Source organism: Pituophis catenifer, unplaced genomic scaffold, assembly GCF_029215685.1.
Source record: "Pituophis catenifer annectens isolate HBS135680 unplaced genomic scaffold, rPitCat1.0.hap2 SCAF_7, whole genome shotgun sequence".
In the NCBI taxonomy this organism is placed as follows: Eukaryota; Metazoa; Chordata; class Lepidosauria; order Squamata; family Colubridae; genus Pituophis; species Pituophis catenifer.
The window spans coordinates 30,942,188-30,966,138 of NW_027256887.1; the positions used below are offsets into that span (position 1 = coordinate 30,942,188).

The 23,951-nt window shown below is 44.1% G+C and overlaps 1 pseudogene; it reads left to right on the forward strand.

Annotated features, from left to right (window-relative positions):
• Positions 1-21,989: 21,989 nt before the first annotated feature.
• On the forward strand, positions 21,990-22,470 carry LOC139319435 (large ribosomal subunit protein P1 pseudogene; annotated as a pseudogene).
• The last annotated feature ends 1,481 nt before the right edge of the window (positions 22,471-23,951 follow it).

Here is a 23,951-nt window from a genome sequence, read left to right on the forward strand (position 1 = left end):
GAATTAAGTCATTTTGTTGATTGTATAGCTGCATTCTTTTCTCAGCATTCTTTTACGTGGATTATTTGAGGTTTTGGTATGCTAAAAGTGATTTAAGAATTTAAGCCTGAATGTACTGTCAGCAATGAGTAACACTTTTCTTGAAAAAAATCCTTATCAGTTTTTTTTAATTGAATTTATACTATAAAAGTATTATTTATATATGCATGACTCATTTGTATATTTTTTACATTTTTGTCTCATTCTATATTTAACCATTTAATTTTGTTGTTATTTTTCATTAAACTTAATTGGATTGTATAGAAGTGACACAAATTAATTTTCTCCACTTTTCAGGGAGTATGCAACTAGGCAAAGAGAGATGTAATAATTTCTTGGTTATTTTCTTTTAATGGGATGTTGCCCTTTCCTTTGACAAAGTTTTCTTTCGCAAAACAACACCCATAGTTAAGAATTGTTCTAACATCTAGTCAAAGCTGCTTCCCTGTCAGTGGATTCAAGTTTATCATTTGGGATGAGAAAACCTATATAAAATTAATAACTGAATTTTTGAAATTAATTGAGCTGATTTTGTACCCACCTTTAATTTATCTGTATTTCCTAATGTAACACCTAACCACATGGAAAATATTTTTAAATCAGCCAGTGAATAATCATTTTTTCTTAAAACAGCTGGGTTTTGAATACAAACTTTATTTAGTCATTATTATATTCATTAAATTCAGAATTGCAATTAAGCATCTTAATATATATGTTTATACAGTTTCAATCAATAACATTTAGTGCAAGATTCAGCATATTCAGAATACCTAGAATAAGAATAAAACAACAGAATATTTCAATGTTCAAGGCATTAATAATGTTTTTGCAAAATATAATTTTCTCACCATGAATTTGACAATTTTTTTTAGTGGAAATGCAATAAATTAATTGTAGAGTGTCTTAATTTTAGAACAAATTCTCTTTCTTGTTTTTAAGTATCTCTTCCGTTAAGAATCATGAGAAACTTATTCCTATATTGGAAAATATCAAATAAGGAATTGCAATATGCTGCAACAAGTTTTAATAGGTGGAACTGTTTTGAACTATACTGTACAAGATAGAAAGCAGCTAACTGAATAGATACTGGTGCTGGAGAAATATTATTCCTATTTTGGTTATAAACAGAAAAAACTAGGTACTGGAAAGGGGCGTTGGCGATACCTGATACACACCTTCTTGTTGGGTGGAGACAGCAGCCAGGAATGGGTGTTCTCGCCTGTTCAGCTTGAAGGACTGAGACTGTTGCAAAATTAAGCTCCTCCCTCGTTGCTAGGGATCTCCAGCTTTTTACGAAGACGAACAACAGACTCGATGTCTCGTGAGAAAGAAAGAAAGGTTAAGAAGATCAGACATGCCAAGGGTCGGGCTGGCTGCTGTCTCTATCCAACAAGAAGGTGGTATCAGGTATAACCAACGCCCCTTCTCCATTGAGGGTGGAGACAGCAGCCAGGAATGGGACATACCAAAGCTTAGTGTCCCAACTACGGGCAGGCCCCAGTCTGGTCCTAAGTCCCTGCATCTGAGTGAACCCGCTACAGAACCCTGCGGCCAAATGCCACTTTCACCGATGCAAACTGGTCCAGCTTATACTGTCTAACAAAGGATGAAGAAGATGTCCATGTCGCCGCCCTGCAGATCTCGTTCAAGGATGCCTGCGTGGCCTAGGCCGCAGAAGTAGTCGCACTGTGCGTGGAATGCGCTGTTAGATGTGATGGTCGTGGCAAGGAACTCAGTTCGTATGCCTTGGTGATCGTCTGCCGAATCCATCTGCCAATGGTGGAGGAAGAGATCTTGGAACCTAAAGATACTGGAATAAAAGAAACAAACAAGGATTCTGTCCTGCGGACGTCTGCAGTCCTCCTGAGATAAATACGAAGGGCCCTCCGCACATCCAACATATGCCAGCGCCGTTCTAAAGGGTGAGTGGGATGCGGACAAAAATTTGGAAGAACCAGGACAGAAACCCCCATACGGCTACACCAATCACAAAATGCCCACCAAGTGGCCAAATAAATGCGGTCTGTGAATGGTCTCCGAGACGCTTGGATGGTCCGGATAACCCTGAAGGGAATGTTGTCCTTACTCAAAGCGCACCACTCAAGCGCCAGGCAGTCAATTGGAGCCACCGAAGGTCCGGGTGGAGTAACGCTCCCTGGCTGAGCAAGTCCACAAGCTGAGGGACCCTCCAGGGAGGGGCACCGACAATGATTTCAAGTCGGCGAACTAAGACCGCCGGGGCCAGTGTGGCGCTAGAAGTATGACCTCCGCCCGCTCCTCCAGTATCTTCTGTACCACTTGTGGAATGGCAGCGGGGGAAAGGCGTAAAGAAGCCCTTTTGGCCAATGACTGTGAAGGGCGTCCACTCCCTCTGCCCCAGGAGCTGGAAAGCAAGCATAGAAGCGGGGGAGCTGAGCATTCTCCGAAGAGATCCACTTCTGGAAGGCCAAAGAGGTTCGACAGGTTCTGGAAGATTGAGGGATGCAGACACCACTCTGCGTGGTCGATAGTCTGGCGGCTAAGCCAGTTCACTTGTACGTTGGCCGTCCCCGAGATGTGTTCCACCGTCAGGGAACGCAGGTGACACTCCGCCCATAGACCCAGTATGGAAGCCTCCAACATCAGAGCCGTGGATCTGGTGTCCCCCTGGCGGTTTATGTGGGCCTTCATGGCCACATTGTAGGTAAGGACCAACACATGTTGGTTCGTCACCAGTCGGCTGAACTGTCTCAGGGCCAAATAGACTGCACGCAGCTCTAGCCAATTGATGTTCCTGTGTTGATCGCGGGCTGACCATAATCCCTGAGCGACCTGCGTCTGAAGATGGGCCCCTCAACCGGAAAGGCTGGTGTCCGTCGTCAATACGAGATGGCGAGGCTCGTGGAAGAGCCACCCTTTGGAAATGGCTGGAGACCTCCACCAGGTTAGGGACCTTCTGACCCTGAGGGAACCCGGACCCTGGCTTGAGAATTGCCTTTGCCCGCCTTCTGAAAGGGCAAGAGAAACCATTGAAGGTTCCTCGCATGAAGGCGAGCCCACGGGGTAATGTGGATGGCTGAAACCATCTTATCCAGTAAGATCCACTCTACCCTCTAGGGAATCTATTACTGCCCCCAAATGCAGAATACGCATCAACGGGACTATTTGACTTTTTGCTATATTAATAGAGAAGCCGTGGTCTCGGAGACAATGCACAGTTACTTGGAGATCCTCTAAGGAAAGATGTTCAGAAGAGGACTGAATTAATTGCAGATTGATTGTCTTCGTAAATTATAAACAGACCATTCACATTTAATCCTATATCAATTAACAATTGTTTATAATATATTAATTCAGTGCATATCAAGGATAAACATGAAACTTCCGTATTAGTTGATTAATATGCTTTTGCCTAATTGATTTCCATCCTATCAAAACATTACCCAACATTACCACGATACCTGATGTTGATTTACGAGTAGGTAGATCAGATGCAAAACTTGCATCAGCATATGCCATTAAAAATAAATCACTACTAGGCTCCAAATATAACGAATAATAAATTGTTTGCTTCAGATACCTAAGTATTCGCTTAGCAGCTTTTCAGTGCCTTTCAGTAGGTTCAGCATTATATCTAGCCAGTTGGTTTATGTTATATCTGATCTAGAACAATTACTCAAATATGATAGACTGCCTATTAAGAATTGATATATTTCCTTATCGAATACAGGACTTTGAATATTACTATGTTTAAAATCCTGACTCATTGGTGTTTTAGCAGACTTACAGAGTTCCATATTGTAACGTTTCAGTAATTGGCTAACTTTCTTGGCTTGCGAAATTTTGTAACCTGAAATGTATTGGCTGGATCAAGGACGATGGACAATGCGAAGATCATGTAATTAACTGTTTATTAACAACAGCTGGGCTAACTGCCACAGCTATAACTGAAACTGCTTGGAACTCTGCCTGACAGCTCTTATATTGCCAGCTGTCAGGCGGCTTAACCAATCAACGAACAGAATGTTACTTCCTACTTCAGCAGACTTAATACATTGCACCCCTTTCCACCTGGATGGCACATGTGTAGTCCTGGAGGTATGCCGGTCGGCGCCAGCTTCTGATCGAACGTCTTAACCCTGCCTCACTCAGATCTTGCGAGGAATTACTTTCCCCAGCAGTTCTAATAACTACAGGTATGTTACTGCTTTCGACCTGTGTTTCAATTTCTCCCTCGGGGTTTGTATTGTCCGAAGTAATCTGTCGGCTCAAAATCTCCTGCTCATCGTCTGGTAGCTTCTCAGCTTCTGGTATGCCCCTTAACCCTTGGCTGAAACTTTCTCCTGCCTGGTTCTCTCTTTCTGTTATATTGTGTTGAGTACCCCATCTGATCCGTAGCTGGTCTTGGTGATGTCTCCAAACCTTGCCTTGTCCCATATCAACCTTATATGAGCATGGACCTGTAATATTTATTTATTTATTTATTTATTCAATTTATATCCCGCCCTTCTCCAAGTGGACTCAGGGCGGTGCACAGCCAGAACTAAAACACATATCAATACAAAATTTAAAATTATTAAAAGAATTAAATAACTGTGGCCCAAAAATTTAAAACATTAAAAACTAAAACCCATTTGACAATTTAAAAAGCTAAAAAGACTAAAAATGGGGGGGGTTGTTTCATGCCAGCCCTGCTTGATGGAAAAGAAAAGTTTTTAGGGCACGGCGAAAAACCCAGAGATCCGATATTCTTCGTATCTCCGGGGGCAAATCGTTCCAGAGGGCAGGAGCTGCCACAGAGAAGGCCCTCCCACTGGGGGTCGCCAGCCGACATTGCCTGGCTGACAGCACCCTGAGGAGTCCTTCTCTGTGGGAGGTACTGGTCGGTGGGAGGCTATCGGCAGCAGAAGGTGGTCCCGCAAATACCCAGGTCCCATGCCCTGGTAACCACCTTACCACCACCTTACCTGGTAACCATAACGGCTGACCCCCATAATTCCTTTATCACCCACACCAAAAGGTTTAGATGTCCTACTTGAATCCAAAGGCTTGGCAGGGGCGTAACAGTGGTGTAACCTATCCAAAATTGTATGCAGCCAGTGACCCATCAGTAATTCTGCCGGACTCTGATTGGTAACCTGACAAGGGGTGGTGTGTTGCACTAACATATACTCCGCTATACGGTCATGCCATTTCCCTGGTCCCATGTGGCCTAATGCCTCCTTTGCGGAACTCACAGCCCTTTCTGCAAGGCCATTACTGGCCGGGTGGCAAGAAGAGATAAGGGCATGCCTGATACCTAATTGGGCAAGGAACAACTCAAATGTGGTAGTAGTTAATTGGGGCCCATTATCTGACACCAATAGGTCGGGCAACCCGTGGGTTGAGAATAGTGTACGAAGGGCCTTTATGATGGCCTCTGAGGATGTTGAATGCATAAGTATCAGTTCAATCCTTTTAGAGTACGTGTCAACCACCAAAATTTGACCATGAAATGGCCCCGCAAAGTCTATATGAAGGCGGGACCACGGGCCAGCTGGGTCTTCCCATTCCCTGGGCTTACCCTTAGGGGGCATTGGCCGGGACTCTTGACAAGGCCGGCAAGTGGCCACCCAATCGGTGATACATTGATCAAGAGTAGGCCACCAGAGATAGGCTCTAGCTAGAGCTTTCATTTGGACTATTCCTGTATGTCCAGAATGCAATGATTTTAACACAGAATCCCGTAAAGATTTTGGAATCACCACCCTGTGTCCCCACAGTAAACAACCCCCCATGGTAGATAATTCCGTTTTACAGATAGTGTACGGTTTCCACTTCATGTCCACGGGCCCTTGCGGCCACCCCCTTAGCACCCAGTCCATGACTGTAGAGATCTCTGGATCGCGGGATGAAACTCGAGCGATGTCAGCCGCCGTCAAAACGAAAGGTGAGTCTTCAATCATCAGGACCGATGAGGCGGGAGCTGGGTCAGAGAGCAACGTTGGCATGGGGCACCGGCTGAGGGCATCAGCATGGGCCAGATTCTTGCCTGGCATGTACAGGAGAGTGTAGTCGTAGGCTGATAAAAACACAGACCACCTGGTGAATCTCTGGGATAGGAATTGCGGAGTTTGACAGTCAGCTGCTACTAGACCAAGCAGAGGCTTATGATCCGTCACTAGTGTAAAAGGTCGACCATATAGGTAATGATGAAACCGCTTGACTCCAGCTACCAATGCTAGAGCCTCCTTGTTTAGCTGTGAATAATTTTGCTCCGCTGAAGCCAAAGTCCGGGAGAAAAATGCAACTGGGGCTTCACGGCCATCAGGGAAACGGTGATTTAAGGCTGCTCCCACACCATAAGGAGAAGCATCACATGCTAGCACGAGGGGTAGGGACTCGCAGTAGTGAGCGAGGACAGAGTTTGAAACGAGTATATGTTTGACATTAGTAAATGCAGCTGCTGCAGTTGAATCCCAGTTCCAACATGTCCCCTGGTTCAGCAAACGATGCAAAGGTTCTGCAATAGATGCTTTGTGTGGTATGAAAATTGCATAAAAGTTTAAAAGGCCTAAGAAGGCTTGAAGTTCGGCCTTGGTGGGAGCAGGGGCATGTAAAATAGCGTTTGTCTTAGACTCTGTAGGGTGTATACCCTTACCATCAATTGGGAAACCCAAGAACTCGATTTTGGAAGCAGCTACAATACATTTGCTTCGCTTAACTTTGAGCCCCCCTCTCTGGAATTCGGTTAGAACCGATCTGAGTCTTTTAAGGAGTTCGGTGGTGCTGGTGGCCGATACTAATATGTCGTCAAAGTACGGTACAACCCCGGGAATTCCATTAAGTAAACGCTCCATCATGCTCTGGAAGATTCCCGGGGCGACTGAAACCCCAAATTGGAGGCGGCAACGGAAAGCACCCCGGTGTGTCGTTATAGTTTGTGTGTCTTCTGTTTGGTCATCCCCAGGCAGTTGTTGATATGCCTGTGCTAAATCTAATTTAGCAAATACGGAGCCACTACCCAAGGAGTGCAACAAATGTTACACAATAGGAACAGGCTATGCATGCGCCTGTAATTGTTGCTTGGTAATCTGCGCAGATGCACATTGAACTATCCGCCTTCATGGCAATAACAATGGGGGTCTCCCATGGTGCATGCTCAACAGGCTCCAGGATACATTGTGCTATTAATTTGTCAAGTTTAGCATCCACCTTTGGGTGCAATGCAAACGGTACTCTTCGTGGCTTAAGGCAGCGAGGCTGCACTTGAGGGTCGAGACTGAACGAAACCAGTTGTCCGGTGTATTTTCCTAATTCCTCAGAGAAAACTGAGGGGAATTCATTACATAACATGTCCAGTTCAGATGATGAGATGGCATTAACCCCTTGTATAGTTAGACCTAATGCATCGAACCAATTAAGGCCCAACAGGCTGGGGAATTTTCCTTCCACAATGACTAGTGATAATAATCCACTAAACTTCTTAAATTGTACTCGGAATGTGCCACTTCCGATAATCGGAATGTTGGCTCCTTGGCAATCTTTTAGCAGGAGATGGCAGGGGTCTAGTCATTTAGCCAGTTCAGAACTAGTCATTTAATTGTACTCCATGACACCAAGGATGTAGCAGAGTCGGAATCAACTTCCATGATGCACGGTTTCCGTTCAATGAATACTGTAAGACAAATCTTCTGCTGGCTCACCATATTTGGTGGTGTTACTAAATTCACATCAGAAGAAGATCGTTGGTTACTATTATGAACTTTAGATGGATTAGGATGATATTGTTGGCCCCCATCCTGCGGCACACGTGATTCGAACTGTGGCTGAGGGGCTCTGTATACACTGGTGAGATGACCTTTGCGACTGCAGCGGCGGCACTCTGCGTTTTTAAAACGGCAATTAGCGCGCAGGTGATTTCCTCCGCAGCTGAAACATGCGTTCGGTCCCCTTGACATGCTAGTTGGGCCAGAGTTTTGTTTTCTAGACTCTTGAAGACGGCACACTTCAAAGTCACCATCAGAATCTGACAGATTCTCATTTGTCTCATTTACAGACGATGAGTCTTTTTCCGTCTTAGGTGTAGTATATCCATGGGGCAACTTGGCTAGTGACAATGCTGCCAGTTCTGCAGCACATGCCTCATCCAATGCCATTTGAAATGTGAGGTCGTGATTCGCAATCAGACGCCTTTTAAGACTTTGGTCCCTGACCCCACTGACAAGTCTATCTAGGAGATAATCTTCTTTTTTTTTATTAAAAAGTTTTATAAGAAATACAAACATTTTCTTCCCCCACCCTCTCCCCCTCCCCCCTTCCCCTCCCCCCCCCTCCCTAGACTTCCCAGAACAGGCACAGGGTATAGCATTCACAAACATAAAGCTAAGATATGCTAACAAATAATTGCATCTTCTAAATCAAAGAATTCACAATGCCTGGCCGCCCTCCCCAGAGCCGCAACTATTGATTAATAGTCTCTCCAGGGGCCTGATCACGATGGTAAAAGTGTTGGCGGCAGGCTATTCTTGAGGGGGCTGGTGTATAATGTTTTTTTAATTTTTTTATAAAGTCTTCCCATGTTCCCGAATGTACAGATTGTGGGGCCATTAATGTCATTGCAGTATCAAACATTTCAGTACTGCAGAAACTTAGGAAATAAGCCCGTTTGCGCTCAGGCGTCAGCTTTGTATAATCATTTGCAATTAAGAAACATTCAAAACATGCCAAATAAGCCTCCCATGTCTCTGCACTGGGATTGAAATGAGGAAAGGTCTGTGCAGACGCCATTCCTCTTCCTCTTTTTTTTTTTTTCCTAACTGACTCACGTTTTGCTTCTTCAGTTTAAATCTCTCTTGTTTCCTTATTACTATGACCGGTAGATTGACCAGTTGATCCTCGTCGCCAGTTGAAATGTATTGGCTGGATCAAGGACGATGGACAATGCGAAGATCATGTAATTAACCATTTATTAACAACAGCTGGGCTAACTGCCACAGCTATAACTGAAACTGCTTGGAACTCTGCCTGACAGCTCTTATATTGCCAGCTGTCAGGCGGCTTAACCAATCAACGAACAGAACGTTACTTTAACCAATCAACGAACAGAATGTTACTTCCTACTTCAGCAGACTTAATACCTTGCATAACCTTTACTAGTTTTAACTATATCAAGACCCAGATAATGCTTAATTTCTCCCAAATTCCTAATTCTGAACTTCTTTTGCAACATAGAAACAATTTCGGTTGCTTCATTTTCAGATTTTGTAATAAGTGCTATATCGTCAGTAAATAGCAATAATAGGGAAACTAAATCATCTCTCTCTTTCTTGAACAAACATGGATCAGCTATACTAGCTCCAAAACCCATAGCAACTAACTCATTAACAATACATTTATTCCACTCATAATCTGACTGCTTTAAGCCATAAAGACTTTTCTTCAGTCTCCAACAATCAGTCTTCCCATCAGTATTCAAACCTAGTGGCTTCTTCATATAGATCATATGTTGTAATGGCTCATGCAGATATGCAGTTTCAAGATCTATATGGTTTATCCTGTATTTATTCTTAGCTGCCCAAACTAATGCTGCTCATAAAGTAGTCGCCCTCAGACTAGGTGCAAACACTTCATCATTGTTGTGGCTCCGTTACCTGAACCTGTGTCATCGGCAGGAGAGGACTCTGAGAGTGAAGGAGAGGAGTTGGCAAGGCCTCCCTCTCCAGGACCCTCCTCTCTGGCAATGCCTTCGGTGTCCGCCGAAGGGCAAGAGATAGGGCCGGGGCCAAGCACGTCCACGCAGCCACAAATGGACAGTGATGAGGGTAATGAATCTTGGCTGGATCCATGCCAGCGTCGCAGAGATAAGCGCGCACAACAGAAGAAAAGGCGTGCCCAAGATTATGTTGAGTCACTGGACCACACTGAGCCAGGCTAGGATTCGATATTGGGATAAAACTTAAATATTAGAAATCCAAATCTTTGGTCAAGGCAGAAGTGCCTCTTCCGTGCCAAGGTGCTGAATTGATACAAGGTATTTGACGTAGGTACAGCATTGTAAAAGGGCAAACTGACCCTAAACAGATACATCCTGTTGTTTACTGTTTATTACACCTCAAATGTCATGTATATCCTAGAGAAGAAAAACTGCTTCCCTTACTGTCCTTTTTACTGCTCTTGAGGCGCCTTTGAGCCCCTTATCTCCTCTTTTATTATGTCTTGAGCTCCGGAGCTGAGAACCTGAGCCTGTGGGAATCAGGCTGTTATGTCTTTCCTAGAGATAGATTAAAGGGTAACTTCTACGTGCGAAATGTTGCACTCTTCGTAATAACTTTGTCTTTATACTGTATAAATATCTGGTTGAAATCAGTCATCACTGTTCAGACTTTTGTTTCGTGGTCCTCGGACTGTTTGAACCTTTGCGCAAATAAAAACTCTTTCCTGCACTGAAGAGCTTGTCCTAGTCCGTTATTTTTCCTACAACAGCTGGCACCCCAGATGGGACTAGGTGCAAGGCGATATTTCGCTGAGGACCGTTTCGACCCCTCGGGACCATCGGGAGGTCGCTCCTGAACATTCTCCAGGCGCCACGGAGATACGTCTCCGGGAGACAGCCGCGATAACCCCATGGCCCCAACGGTGCTCTGATCGAGTCCAAGAACCCTGCGGTGCAGGAAAGGTGGTCTGAACAAATTCCTGGCCAGGAATCTACGGAGTGGGAGCGTTTTTTAAGTGAGTATATTGTAAAAGAATTGTACCTGTCTCATTTGAAGGCAGAAGAAGGGATTTGATCACTCCCTTGGACTCGGGGTAGGCTACCCTAACGAAGTCCGTGTCAGGTTGTGTGGGTGGTTAAGTCGTCGTATTTCTCGCTAGCGGCCGTGAGTTTCCGGGGCTACGAGTCGACGGCAGTGTGATAAGATGGGGGGGGCTCAGAGCGTGCCAAATACTCCTTTGGCATGCATGCTAAAAGGTTTTGACAAGTATTTTAGCAACCCTTCCTATCCGAAAGGATCAAAGGAGCGATTAAAATTTTTATGTAAGCATGTGTGGCCATTATTGGGGACAGGGTGGCCCCCGCAGGGATCATTAAGGGAGGAAACGGTGGATAAGTTGTGGGGGGTGATCGTAGTGAATCAGGATAAATATCCTGATCAATTTCAATACATTGATCAATGGGCGAGAGCCCTAACAGAAAAAGCTGAGGATTTGCTGCAATGTCAGGCTGAAATGGTCAGGCTGTGTGTATCCAGATCTGGCGGAAAGAGTAAAGGGGGGAGAGAAGGGGGGAGAAGTGAGCAAGAAAAAACCCAGGCAAAAAGAGGAGAGGAATATTCAAGGAGGAGAAAAGTATTGACAGAAGATGAGGAGGAGTTAGTTAGACCCCCACCGTATGCTCCATTGTGGCAGCAGCAGCCCCCAGTGCAGCAGCAGCCCCCAGTGCAGCAGCAGCCCCCAGCGCAGCCCCTAGACCAACAGCAGCAGTTGCCGGGAGCTGTAGGAGGAGAGGGAGGTGGAAATCAGAGACGCATGAGCGATCCTGGGGCGAGACCGAAAATAAGGAAAAGTCCCCCGGTGGAAGAAGGTAGTCGGAGTGAAGGAGAAGATCGGGATGATAAGGGGTTGAAGGAAGCAACAGGAGGAGAGCAAGTGGGGGTGCAAACTCGCGCGGTAACAGCGAAGCTGAAGGCTAGCAAGCAAGAAGTTACAGCGCCTTTGCGCCAGGTGGATCAGATAATAGTAAACCAGCAGGGGCAGGTGGAACGTCAGCCCCTTTTTCAATACGTGCCGTTTACTACTACTGATCTTTTAAATTGGAAGCAACATTATGGGCCGCTGACTACTAAGCCCACTGAGATGGCGGACCTGTTTCAAACTATTATGTTAACACATAACCCAACGTGGCAGGATGTACAACAGTTGTTGCGCACTCTGTTAACTCCGGAAGAACGAGAAAAGTGGAAAGCGGCAGTTAGGCAGTGTGTGAAAGAGATGTTGCCAAATGATGCGGATGTGCAGCCGGAGGTGTTGGTCCGGGCGCCCGAAATAGATCCGGGCTGGGACCCTAAGGAAGAACAGGACCGGACACGCTTGAGGGAATATCAGAATTTGGTGGTGCAAAGTCTTAGAAGAGCAGGGAAGCCCCCAGTAAATATGTCCAAGCCATCTCTAGTGATGCAGGGTGCGGATGAAAGCCCGGAGAGTTTCCTGCAAAGATTGATTGAAGCGTATGAGTTATATACACAGGTGGATCCAAGGCAGGGGGATAATGTGCGGATGTTGAATGAAAGGTTTATAGCTCAAAGTTATGAGGATATACGGCGAAAATTGCAGCGGGTAGAAGGAGCATTAGGGAAGAACACGACGGAATTGTTGGAATTGGCACGGAAGGTGTATGTCAATAGGGATAAGGTGGAAAAGAAGGAGAGAGATGCCAGAATGCAAAAGAAGGCTGAGTTATTGGCAGTAGCACTACAGGGAGGAATGAGCTTCGACCCCAACCCGGGGACACCCCTGGGTCCTAACCAATGTGCCTATTGTAAAGGAGAAGGCCATTGGCAAAGAGAATGCCCCAGACGGATGATGAGAGGTAGAGGGATGATGAGAAGACCTGAATTTGGAGCAGGAATGAGGGGGCAGTTTGCAGGAAGAAGGGGAGAACGAGGAATGAGAGGGGGCTTGAATAGAGGATTTGGACAAAGAGGCTTGGGACGAGGCTTTGGTAGAGGAGCGAGAGGGGGCGCCGGACCAAGAGAAGCAGAAAGTATTGGATTGGCAGATATGGTGTGGTCAGATTGACGGGGACCAGGCTTGGAAGAACCCCCGCCTGAGCCGTTGGTTACAATGAGGATAGGGGGCCAGCAGACAACATTTTTAGTGGATACAGGAGCAGGTAGATCAGTTGTAAATAAGCAAATTGCAGCCCCTGGATCACGTAAAATCCAGGTTCAGGGGGTATCAGGACAGATTATGGGACGGCAGGTCCTAAAGCCTGTGATGTGTGATTTTAAAGGAGCTGAAATCCAACATGAATTTTTGTATATCCCTGAGTGCCCTATTCCATTGCTAGGCAGGGATCTGCTGAGCAAATTAGGGGCAACAATTTCTTTTGATGAAGGCAGTCAGAAAATGACCATAAGGCATTCTCCGGAGGAAATTTGGAGGTTGATGATAGGGAGACAGGTCGGTGAGAAGGAAAAGGAGGAAAAGTGGAGGATGTTTGGCGTGCCGGGTTTGTGGGCGGAGGACAATCCACCAGGTTTTGCAGCACACCACCCTCCAGTGGTGGTCGAGCTAAAACCGGGAGCAATGCCAGTCAGAATAAGGCAACGGCCCGTTTCATGGGAAGCGATCTATGCTATTTATGAGAGTATACAGAAATATTTGGAAGCGGGTGTTTTGGTGCCTACTCAATCCCCATGGAATACCCCAATTATCCCGATTAAAAAGGCAGATGGGTCTTTTCGCCCGGCCCAGGATTTGAGATTTGTGAATAGCCGAACAGTTACCTTACACCCGGCCGTGTCTAATCCATATACTTTGTTAAGTTTGATCCCACCCCAGGCGGGGTGGTTTTCTGTAGTTGATTTGAAGGATGCCTTCTTTACAATTCCTATTCATCCATCAAGCCAGCCGCTGTTCGCTTTTGAGTGGGAGAACCCTCATACGGGCACAAAAATGCAATACACATGGACTAGGTTGCCACAGGGGTTTAAAAATTCCCCGACATTGTTTGGAACAGCGCTGGCTAGGGATTTGCAGTACTACATGCCTCAGCAACCGGGGGATACAATTTTACAATATGTTGATGATGTTTTAGTGACTGGACAGACAGAGGATTTATGCTGGGACAATACTAAAATGTTATTAGACTTGTTGCTCGAGTGTGGGTATCGGGTATCAAGGAAGAAAGCTCAACTGGTGAAAGAGAGGGTGAGGTACTTGGGTTATGATATTGAGAAAGGACACAGGGCTTTAGGACCGGAGCGGAAACAGGCAGTTTTGATGCTGGCCGAACCTAGAACGAAGAGACAACTGAGAAGCTTTTTAGGGTTGGCTGGCTTTTGTCGTATTTGGATCCCCAACTTTGCTTTGATGGCAGCACCCTTGTATGCAGCCACCAGGGGCGCTAATACAGAACCCCTTGAGTGGGGGGGAGAACAGAAAAAAGCCTTTAAAGATATAAAACTTGCGCTGACTCAGGCGCCGGCGTTAGCCTTACCGAATTTGCAGAAGCCTTTTAATTTGTATGTAGATACAAGCAGAAATATTGCAGTGGGGGTGCTTACTCAACCGTTGGGAAGTTGGCAACAACCAGTAGCATACTTATCAAAACAGTTGGATGGAGTGGCGCGAGGCTGGCCGCATTGTTTAAAAGTGTTGGCTGCAATTGCAGAATTAATTCAGGATTGTAATAAACTTACTTTTTCCTGTCCAATAAATGTGCACTCTCCCCATGCGGTACAGTCCGTCTTGGATGCTAAAGGACACTTATGGATTAGTGGACAGAGATTGGCAAAGTATCAGGCAATCATGATTGAGAACCCCCAGGTGCGTTTGGTAATGTCTAATAGGTTGAATCCGGCTACGTTATTGCCAACGGAAGTAGATACCCAACACAATTGTTTACAGGTATTAGACAAAGTTTATTCCACCCGCCCTGATTTAACGGATATCCCATTACCCAATGCACAGTTCAATTGGTATACGGACGGATCCAGTTATATTGTAGATGGATATCGGGTGTCTGGATATGCCATTGTAGATGATGAAGGAGTGGTGGAAAGCGGACCTTTAGGAAGTGGACATAGTGCACAGGTGGCTGAGTTGTGGGCATTGATACGTGCCTTAGAAAGGGCTGAGGGAGAAACATTGAATGTGTGGACTGATAGTAAATATGCATTCCTTACTTTACATGCACATGGGGCTGTTTATAAGGAACGAGGGTTTAGAGATTCAGCAGGGAAAAGTATTTTGCATGGACATCTTATTAGCCGCCTGATTGAAGCTGTAAATAAACCAAAGAAAGTAGCAGTGATGCATTGTAAAGGACATCAAAGAGGAGATGATAAGGTAGCTATAGGGAATAGAGCAGCGGATGTGGAGGCAAGGGAAGCGGCGAAGCAAGAGGGGCCTTTGCCCGACTTATCTGTCTGTGTAGCAATGGATTTAGGGGTTATTCCCCCTGAAATTAAACCAACATATACGCAACAGGAAAGTGTGAAAGCAGTGACAGACTTGAAAGCCCAGGTTGAGGATGGGTGGTATGTATTACCAGACAGGAGGATTTTCGTACCAGCCTCAATGGCATGGACACTAGGACGCCTAGCCCATGAAACAACACACATGGGAAAAACGGCTTTAGAATTGGCATTAGGAAGAGACTATTACATCAATGGGCTGGCCGGAGTCGCTGCTGGAACTGTTGCAAAGTGTGTTACATGTGCTAAGGTTAACCCAAGACAAGGGCCATTACTGCCCCCTGGTGCCATACCCCGGTCATACATCCCCATGGATTATATTATGATAGACTTTACTGATATGCCTAGATGTGGATTGTTTAGAGCTCTGTTAGTTATGGTGGATATGTATACAGGGTGGCCGGAGGCTTTTCCAACAAAGACCAAACAGGCGCGGGAAGTGGCAAGATTATTATTGAAAGAGATCATTCCCAGATTTGGAATCCCCAGTTATATCTCCTCAGATAATGGTCCCGAGTTTGTCCATCATATTAACCAGGCAGTTGCAAAGGCGGTAGGAATAAAGTGGCGGTTTCACAGTTCATTTCGGCCAGAAGCAGGTGGATGTGTGGAACGCTTGAATAGGACTCTGAAGGAAAGGATTACTAAGATTTGTACAGACAGTCATTTAAAATGGCCAGATGCTCTACCACTAGCCTTGTATGCCATTCGAAGCTCACCAAGGGGCCAGCACAAGTTGTCGCCATATGAGTTAATGTATGGACGACCGCCAGGGTTGTTAAGAAGAAATTTGGCAGGGTGGCCAGATTTGGGGCATAAAGGGGGGGTCTGGAATATGGAAATGGTACAAGAACTTAATAAGCAAGTTGAGAGGCTTCAGCGATACGTGATGGAACAAGTGCCCCCCCGGTTAATAACCCATTGTCATCCGTTCAAACCAGGGGATCAAGTGTGGGTTAAACATTGGAAGAAAGAGCCACTGCAAGGACGGTGGAAGGGACCTTTTACTGTTATTATGACTTCTCCCCTTGCTATTAAGATTGCAGAATCAAAGTCATGGATCCACTGGACACGAGTCAAGGCGGCGGCAGAAACTGGATGGAAAGTGATCGTGGATAAACAAAACCCTACTAAGTTAACATTCAAGCGTGCTCAAAAATAGTTTTTTTCTCTATTTTATATAGGATACTTGGAAGTGTGGTCGATTGTGGGGATCCTCAACGGATCATAGGAGTGAACTACATACCCGGGTTGTCGTATTTCTTTTGGAAACTGATTAACGACAAGTGGCTGAAGAACAAAGGATCCATGTGGGAGGAGAATTGGATGTGGGTGTGTTGGGGATTGGGGGTATTGGGTCTGTTGATTATTGTGTTTTACAGGTATAAACAGTGGTTTTGTGGACGACCAAGGCACATCACGGCACCAGCTACTCCAATTCCTAACTGCCCGGATCTGCTCCTGAACACCCACTCAGTATAAACTGTTTGGTTATTAAAGAAATCTTGATTGTAATAAGCAAAGGGGCGATTTTTGAATGTATTAAGATTTTTTTTCCAATGTGTTGGTTCTGTAATTGTGGATGTGAGTGCTGTTGTTGCACTCATTGTATAGACTGTGTTTTATGTACAGGGTGTTTGATTGAGTGTGACATAAAAATCATAGAAGAAGTACTAGAATACTATTTGGTGATAGGGTTAACGACACCTTCTTACACACTTAAGGTTACCCCCACCGTTGAGAGAGCATTAAGGGATCTGAACAAAAAGGACCGGGAGGATGCAGAATATGGTAATCATTGGACTGGGATTATGGATGAGCGGATGGGTAATGAGACTACGAAGTGAGCTAGACATTCCCATAACAGAAGCGGTGAGTGAGGAGAACTGTGACGCATGCATACGCACAACATTGCAGGGAACACGGGTTTCTAAAACTTTGATCTATCACACTCAGAAGCCTGACGGTTGTGGGGAGTATAAACCCCAAACCTGTCAGGTAAATAATACCATATATCACATGTGTGTGTTGAAGGATAAGGTACAATGTTACAACCCGGCAGAAGCTAAGCAAATCACTACTTATGAGATGTCAATATACACAACTGAATGTGGGAGAGAGGAACTTTTAAATAAGACGGAGTTTAGACAATTAGGAAAGTCAGTAGAGATAACATTTGATGCCTGTTTAGCTATCAATCGTAACTGTGATGTGTGGAAGTCAACATGTGGGACATTAGAATGGGAAAGAAGTTATATGTTGGACAAAAAATATATGTGCCGAAAGCAGGGAGAATGTAGTGATCGGGACACATATAGTTATTGTCCATACTGGACTTGTGCAGTTATGTGGACGGGAGATCAGCCAGGGGGCTCTCAAAGATGTAAGCTGGAAAACGGGGTAGCTAGTAGTAACTGTCAACGAAACCAATGTAACCCTATAAAGATTACATGTACCCCGACAAAATTATGGAAGGAGGACTATGGATTAGGAATCTATGCAAAGGGAAAAGACCCTCTTGTAACCCTTCGATGGTATGTCACTAAAGTTACCAGGGCGACACAGGATACGAAAGGATTGTTCTGGTCATATTATTTGGAAATGGAAAAGTTGAATGTACCTGAAATTCCTAGTTATGTAACAAATACCTTTGTCAAATTAGCCGAAGATATAGCCCATACCCTGAATGTATCAAATTGTTTTGTTTGTGGAGGAACTAACATGGGAGAAAAATGGCCATGGGAAGCCCAGGAATTAAATTATTCCAAAGTCTTAGAAATGGATTATAAGGGTAATTTGTCATACAATAAGGGTAAGGATGGAGACTGGACCTTGACTACTAGTTTGGTAGGGAATGTTTGTTTTCAGAGAAAGATTGTGCCAGGCTGTTATCAGGTGGGAAACCTCATATGTACAGGAAAATGGGAAAGTAAGGTATGGTGGTCAGGAGCAAATGCCACAGAGGGACCTGATGAAATGGCCTTGTTTAAAGTAAACGGGTTATCCTTTTTAAAGGATCCAGATAATCAGACCCTTGAATGGCTGGCTCCTGATGGGCTATACTGGATATGTGGTAAGATGGCATATGGGGTTCTACCTAAATCCTGGTGTGGTGCCTGTGTCTTGGGATTAATTAGGCCTGGATTCTTTTTGCTTCCCCTTAAAACCCGACAGGTGTTAGGTGTCCCGGTATATGATGAGGTGGGAAATTTAAGACAAAGAAGGCATGTAGATACATCGGCAATAGGAAAGGTTAAGGTTGGAGGTAACCAACGTAGTTGGGGGAGTGAAGAATGGCCCGCAGAGCGAATTATTGAGGTTTATGGACCAGCTACATGGGCGGAAGATGGCATGTATGGCTATCGGACCCCTATATACATTCTGAACCGTTTAATTCGTCTGCAAGCGGTGGTTGAAATCATTACCAATGAAACTGTGAAAGGTCTTACTCAATTAGCTAGGGAAAGTGTCAAATCAAGGACATATATTATGCAGAATAGATTAGCTTTAGATTATTTGTTAGCTAAGGAAGGAGGGGTATGTGGAAAGTTTAATTTGACTAATTGCTGTATAGAAGTTGATGAAAGTGGAAAAGTTATTAAGGAAATAACAGATAAAATGGTTAAAATAGCTCATGTGCCAGTCCAGACATGGAAAGGCCTTAATTTACAGGATATGTTTTCAGGATGGTGGCCAAAGTTACCTGGCCTGCAGGCCATTTTTGGCCTGGTAGGACTAATAGCTGCAGGGTGTATTTTTCTCCCATGTATTTTACCTCTGTTTGTTAAAACTATCTCTAAAAGTCTATCCTTGCTGGTGGAACGTAAGACTACTGCTCAGGTGATGGCTATGTGGGATTATAAAAGGCTCCAGCAGGAAGAGGACTTAGAGGTGTGACTCGTCTGGTTATCTCAGATGAGTCACAAAGGGGGGTATGAGCCAGGCTAGGATTCGATATTGGGATAAAACTTAAATATTAGAAATCCAAATCTTTGGTCAAGGCAGAAGTGCCTCTTCCGTGCCAAGGTGCTGAATTGATACAAGGTATTTGACGTAGGTACAGCATTGTAAAAGGGCAAACTGACCCTAAACAGATACATCCTGTTGTTTACTGTTTATTACACCTCAAATGTCATGTATATCCTAGAGAAGAAAAACTGCTTCCCTTACTGTCCTTTTTACTGCTCTTGAGGCGCCTTTGAGCCCCTTATCTCCTCTTTTATTATGTCTTGAGCTCCGGAGCTGAGAACCTGAGCCTGTGGGAATCAGGCTGTTATGTCTTTCCTAGAGATAGATTAAAGGGTAACTTCTACGTGCGAAATGTTGCACTCTTCGTAATAACTTTGTCTTTATACTGTATAAATATCTGGTTGAAATCAGTCATCACTGTTCAGACTTTTGTTTCGTGGTCCTCGGACTGTTTGAACCTTTGCGCAAATAAAAACTCTTTCCTGCACTGAAGAGCTTGTCCTAGTCCGTTATTTTTCCTACAACAACACCCCACAGGATATAAAAGGGAGCATGGTGGCCAGTCAAACCTTGTGACGAACAAAGCTGAAAGCTTCCACGCCATTCTGCATTGCCGGACTTTTGCTATAGACTTTGCTGGATTATCTCTGGACTTGATTGACTCCGTAATTATTGAGCTGTTTCTTTTGATGTACCAGGAGTGGGGAGAAGTTGTCTCTCCTCTTCGTAAATAATAAACTCTTGGTGACTTCCGGTTGGCTCCGCAGGACTTCGCTGACACTCCTCTGTGGGCGCCCGATCCCCGGTTCCGTAAAAGCCCCAGAACAGCCGAAAAACAGCTGTCTGGGGCTTGAAAACCCTCTCCCTGGGCAAAGGGGAGAGAGAAGAGCTGGCAGGCGAAGGTAGAGCCCCCCAAGTGCCCCAGGACAAATCCTGGGGCGCAAAGGGTGAGGGCTCCCTAGAAGTCTGCCAATCTGCTCCGGACCTAGGAAGACTCCGCTATTTAGCGGGGCTAGAAGCCGCAACCATCTCTGCTGACAACAAATGAGGGATTTTTAACACCTTTAATTGCTGCAGGCAGAACAAGCCAGGAGAAGTCAGACTGCAAGTATTTACACTTAACTCCAAAGTTTATAGCCTCCTTTGGAAGTAACAAGTTAGCAATTTGCATCAAAATGGCAATTGAAACCTGAAAGGGAGGGGTGGAGAAAGGGAAAGTTACAGAAAGTTTCGTTTACCTGGCAGCCTCTTGCCTGGAAAGAACTGTTGGGCTGAGAGAAGGAGGATTTTAAATGTTAATTTACGATTGGGAAAATTCTTTGACTTTGATGAACTTTTCTTTTTGGCTTCTGAATAAAATACGATCAATTTAAACTGAAAATGGCCTCAAAATCTGTAAAGACCATTCCTATTAAATGAACTGGGAGCGCTGGAAACTCCCCAGCTCATACCCCTAGATTGCAAGCCTCTGCCCCTCTAACAGACCCACAGATTTTAACGTTTGAGATGATACAAGAAGCCCTACAAGCCACACGAAATAAAATTGCTACTGTGATTAATGAAAAAATTAATGAAACCAAGGAAAAAATTAATGAAACTTATGAAAAAATACAGGCTGTTTCAGATGAGATTTTAATTCGGAACCAGCAGATCAGAGATGATATACTATTGGCATTTAAATGTTTGGCAGGTGATATTGAAATGGTGGATGATAAAGTTGAAGAAATTAAGCAATCTACGGAAATTTTGGACAAAAAATTGGGAGAGACTCACAGCAGACTTGAGACAGCTGAAGATGATGTAACGATGTTACAATATCAAGATATGGAATTTGCTTTAAGATTCAGAGGGGTGAAGGAGAATAAACAAGAGAACTTGAAAGAAATGATGTCAGAGGCATTGGCACAGTTGCTGGGGGAGACGAAAACTGAGCTGGGCTGGCAGGTTGACAAGGCATATCGTGTTAACTCTTGGGTGGCCAGACAGAAACACTTACCAAGAGACATTGTAATATATTTTACTACAAGGAGAGTACGCAATGAAATTTTACAGGCTACTTTTAAAAACAAGCTTCAGGTTGAAGGCCAGGAGGTGATGACAATGAAAGAACCCCCCCCCCCCGCCAAGATGTTGAGAGCGAGAAGGGAGTATGCTTTTCTGGTGGATGAGCTGAAAAAACGTCAATTACAGTACAGATGGGAGGTCCCAGCCGGTTTAGTGGTGACGTATTCTGGAGAGAGATATCGGCTTAATACAATATGGAAAGCAAGAGATTTTTACATCAATGTATTAAAGGCTGGGACACCCAAATCACCAGAAGGAAAAAGAAAGAAGGAAGTACTGGAAGGAGAGAGAGAAGAGCTACTGACAGTGGTCCAGGGGGAACTTTTGACTGGTCAAGAAGAACCACTACAAATTCAGATGGCTGTTCAAGATGTGGATTTAATTGATATATTTGCAGAACCGAAGGATCAAAGACAGACCAGAGCAGCAACAGCTAAGCGTAAGGAAGAATTTAGACAGCAACAACAACAACAACAACAACTGCAGATAGCAACTCAAGAAACTACCAAAACAGAAGCTGTGGGAAGAGCAAGACCTAAAGGTCAAATGAGGCAAGACCATCAGAAATTGCTCCAAGTGCTTCAGAGGCCCAGAGATGGGAACTAGATTTTTGACCTGGAATGTCAATGGTTTGAATTCTCCGCAGAAGAGAAGGAAAATATTTCACTATCTTAAACAATTTAAGAATGAAGTAACTTGTTTACAAGATATTAGGATACAAGATCAAAAATATTTGACAAATGTCTCAGTCCTGCTCTCTCGTGGCGTGGAAGGTGCTGCGTTCTTCAGCCGAAGCTAAGGCCGCGTTTCCCCAGCGACTGGCACCGCACGCCCCCAATTCCTAGCCATGGCCTCCGTCTCCAAGCTTGCCTGCATCTACTCCACCATCATCCTGCACGACGACGAAGTTACCGTCACGGAGGATAAAATCAACGCCCTCATCAAAACAGCGGGAGTGAACGTGGAGCCTTTCTGGCCGGGCCTCTTTGCAAAGGCTCTAACCAACATTGACATCGGAAGCCTCATCTGCAACATGGGAGTTGGTGGGGTGCTCCAGCCGCATCAGCCCCTGCCGGAGGAGGGGCGCCTGCCAGTGGTGCTGCTTCTGCTGAAGAGAAGAAAGAGGAAGAAAAGAAAGAAGAGTCGGAAGAATCTGACGACGACATGGGCTTCGGTCTTTTTGACTAAGCTGCATTTTTTTCTACTCTTTATAATAAAGAGAAAAACAACTTAAAAAAAATGTTTGACAAATGCAAGATTAGGTACACATTACGTTGCAGCAGCATCAGAGAAGAAAAATGGTATAGTTATATATGTGAAAAGAGACTTAATTGCAAAATTAGTTGAAGCGGATGATCAAGGAAGATTTTTAGCGATTGAACTTTTAATAAAAGGAGAAAAAACACTTGTAATTGGAGTATATGCCCCAAACCAACAACAAGAAAAATTTTATAACTTACTACACTCAAAGTTGACACAATGGAGATATAAAACTTGTATCCTATTGGGAGATTGGAATGGTGTTTTGGATGTAAAAAAAGATAAGAAGGGACCTAAACAAAATGTTTTAACAAGAGCAAAATTGCCCAAACCTTCTGGGAGATGATGGACGACTGGGAGTTGAGGGATATTTGGCGTGAAAGAAACCCAGAAGAAAAAGATTTTACTTTTTTCTCGGATAGACATCAATCTTTTTCAAGGATTGATTTTATATTAATTACTAATGATTTATTATCTAGGGTGAAGAACACGAAGATCTGTTCAAGAACATTGACAGACCATAGTCCAGTCTGGATGGAATTGGAGTATGGGAAAGGGCCTAGGAGGTCCTGGAGGTTAAATGATAATTTGTTTAGATACGAAGAAAATGTAAAAGAATGTAAAAAAATTATGAAAGAGTTTTTTGCTATGAATATGCAAAAGGGTATATCTATGGAAATGGTATGGGATGCAAGTAAAGCCTACATGCGAGGAATTTTGATATATTTGAATAATAAATATAGAAAGAAACGGGGCAAAAAGAAAAGAATTAGAAGAGGAGATTAATAAACAGGAACGAGCTTTAATAGCCAACCCAACAGATAAGAAAATTAAAGAGGCAATTAATTTACTGAAGGGTCAGTTTAATATGTTAATAGCAGATCAAGTGGCAACCAATTTACAATATGCAAAACATAATACTTTTTGTAACGCCAATAAACCACATAGGTGGTTGGCATATTTGTTAAGGAAAAAGCAGAAAGCAAGGACAATAGAGAAAATGAAATACAAGGGTAAGGAGGTTTATGAGCAAGAATTGATTAAAAAAGCCTTTTTAGAGTTTTATTCAATGCTGTATACGTGATAAAATTCAAGATATAGATATAGATAGATATCTGCAAAAAGAGAATATTTGTATAACTTCAAAAGAGCAGAGGGATAGCTTAAATCAATTGATAACTTCCGAGGAAATTATGTTTGCAATTAAGCAGTTGAAAGTGAGTAAAGCTCCTGGAACGGATGGCTTGACAGCTATTTATTATAAAAGTTTACAGGAGGAAATGGTGGAACCACTGAAGGAATTATTCAATAATATACAACAGGGAGGAGAGGTACCTCCAACTTGGAAGACAGCATTTATATCGCTGATCCCAAAAGATGGGCAAGACTATACAGACCCTAAAAACTATAGGCCGATTTCACTTTTATATATAGGCTATAAGATTTTTGCTAAAAATTTTA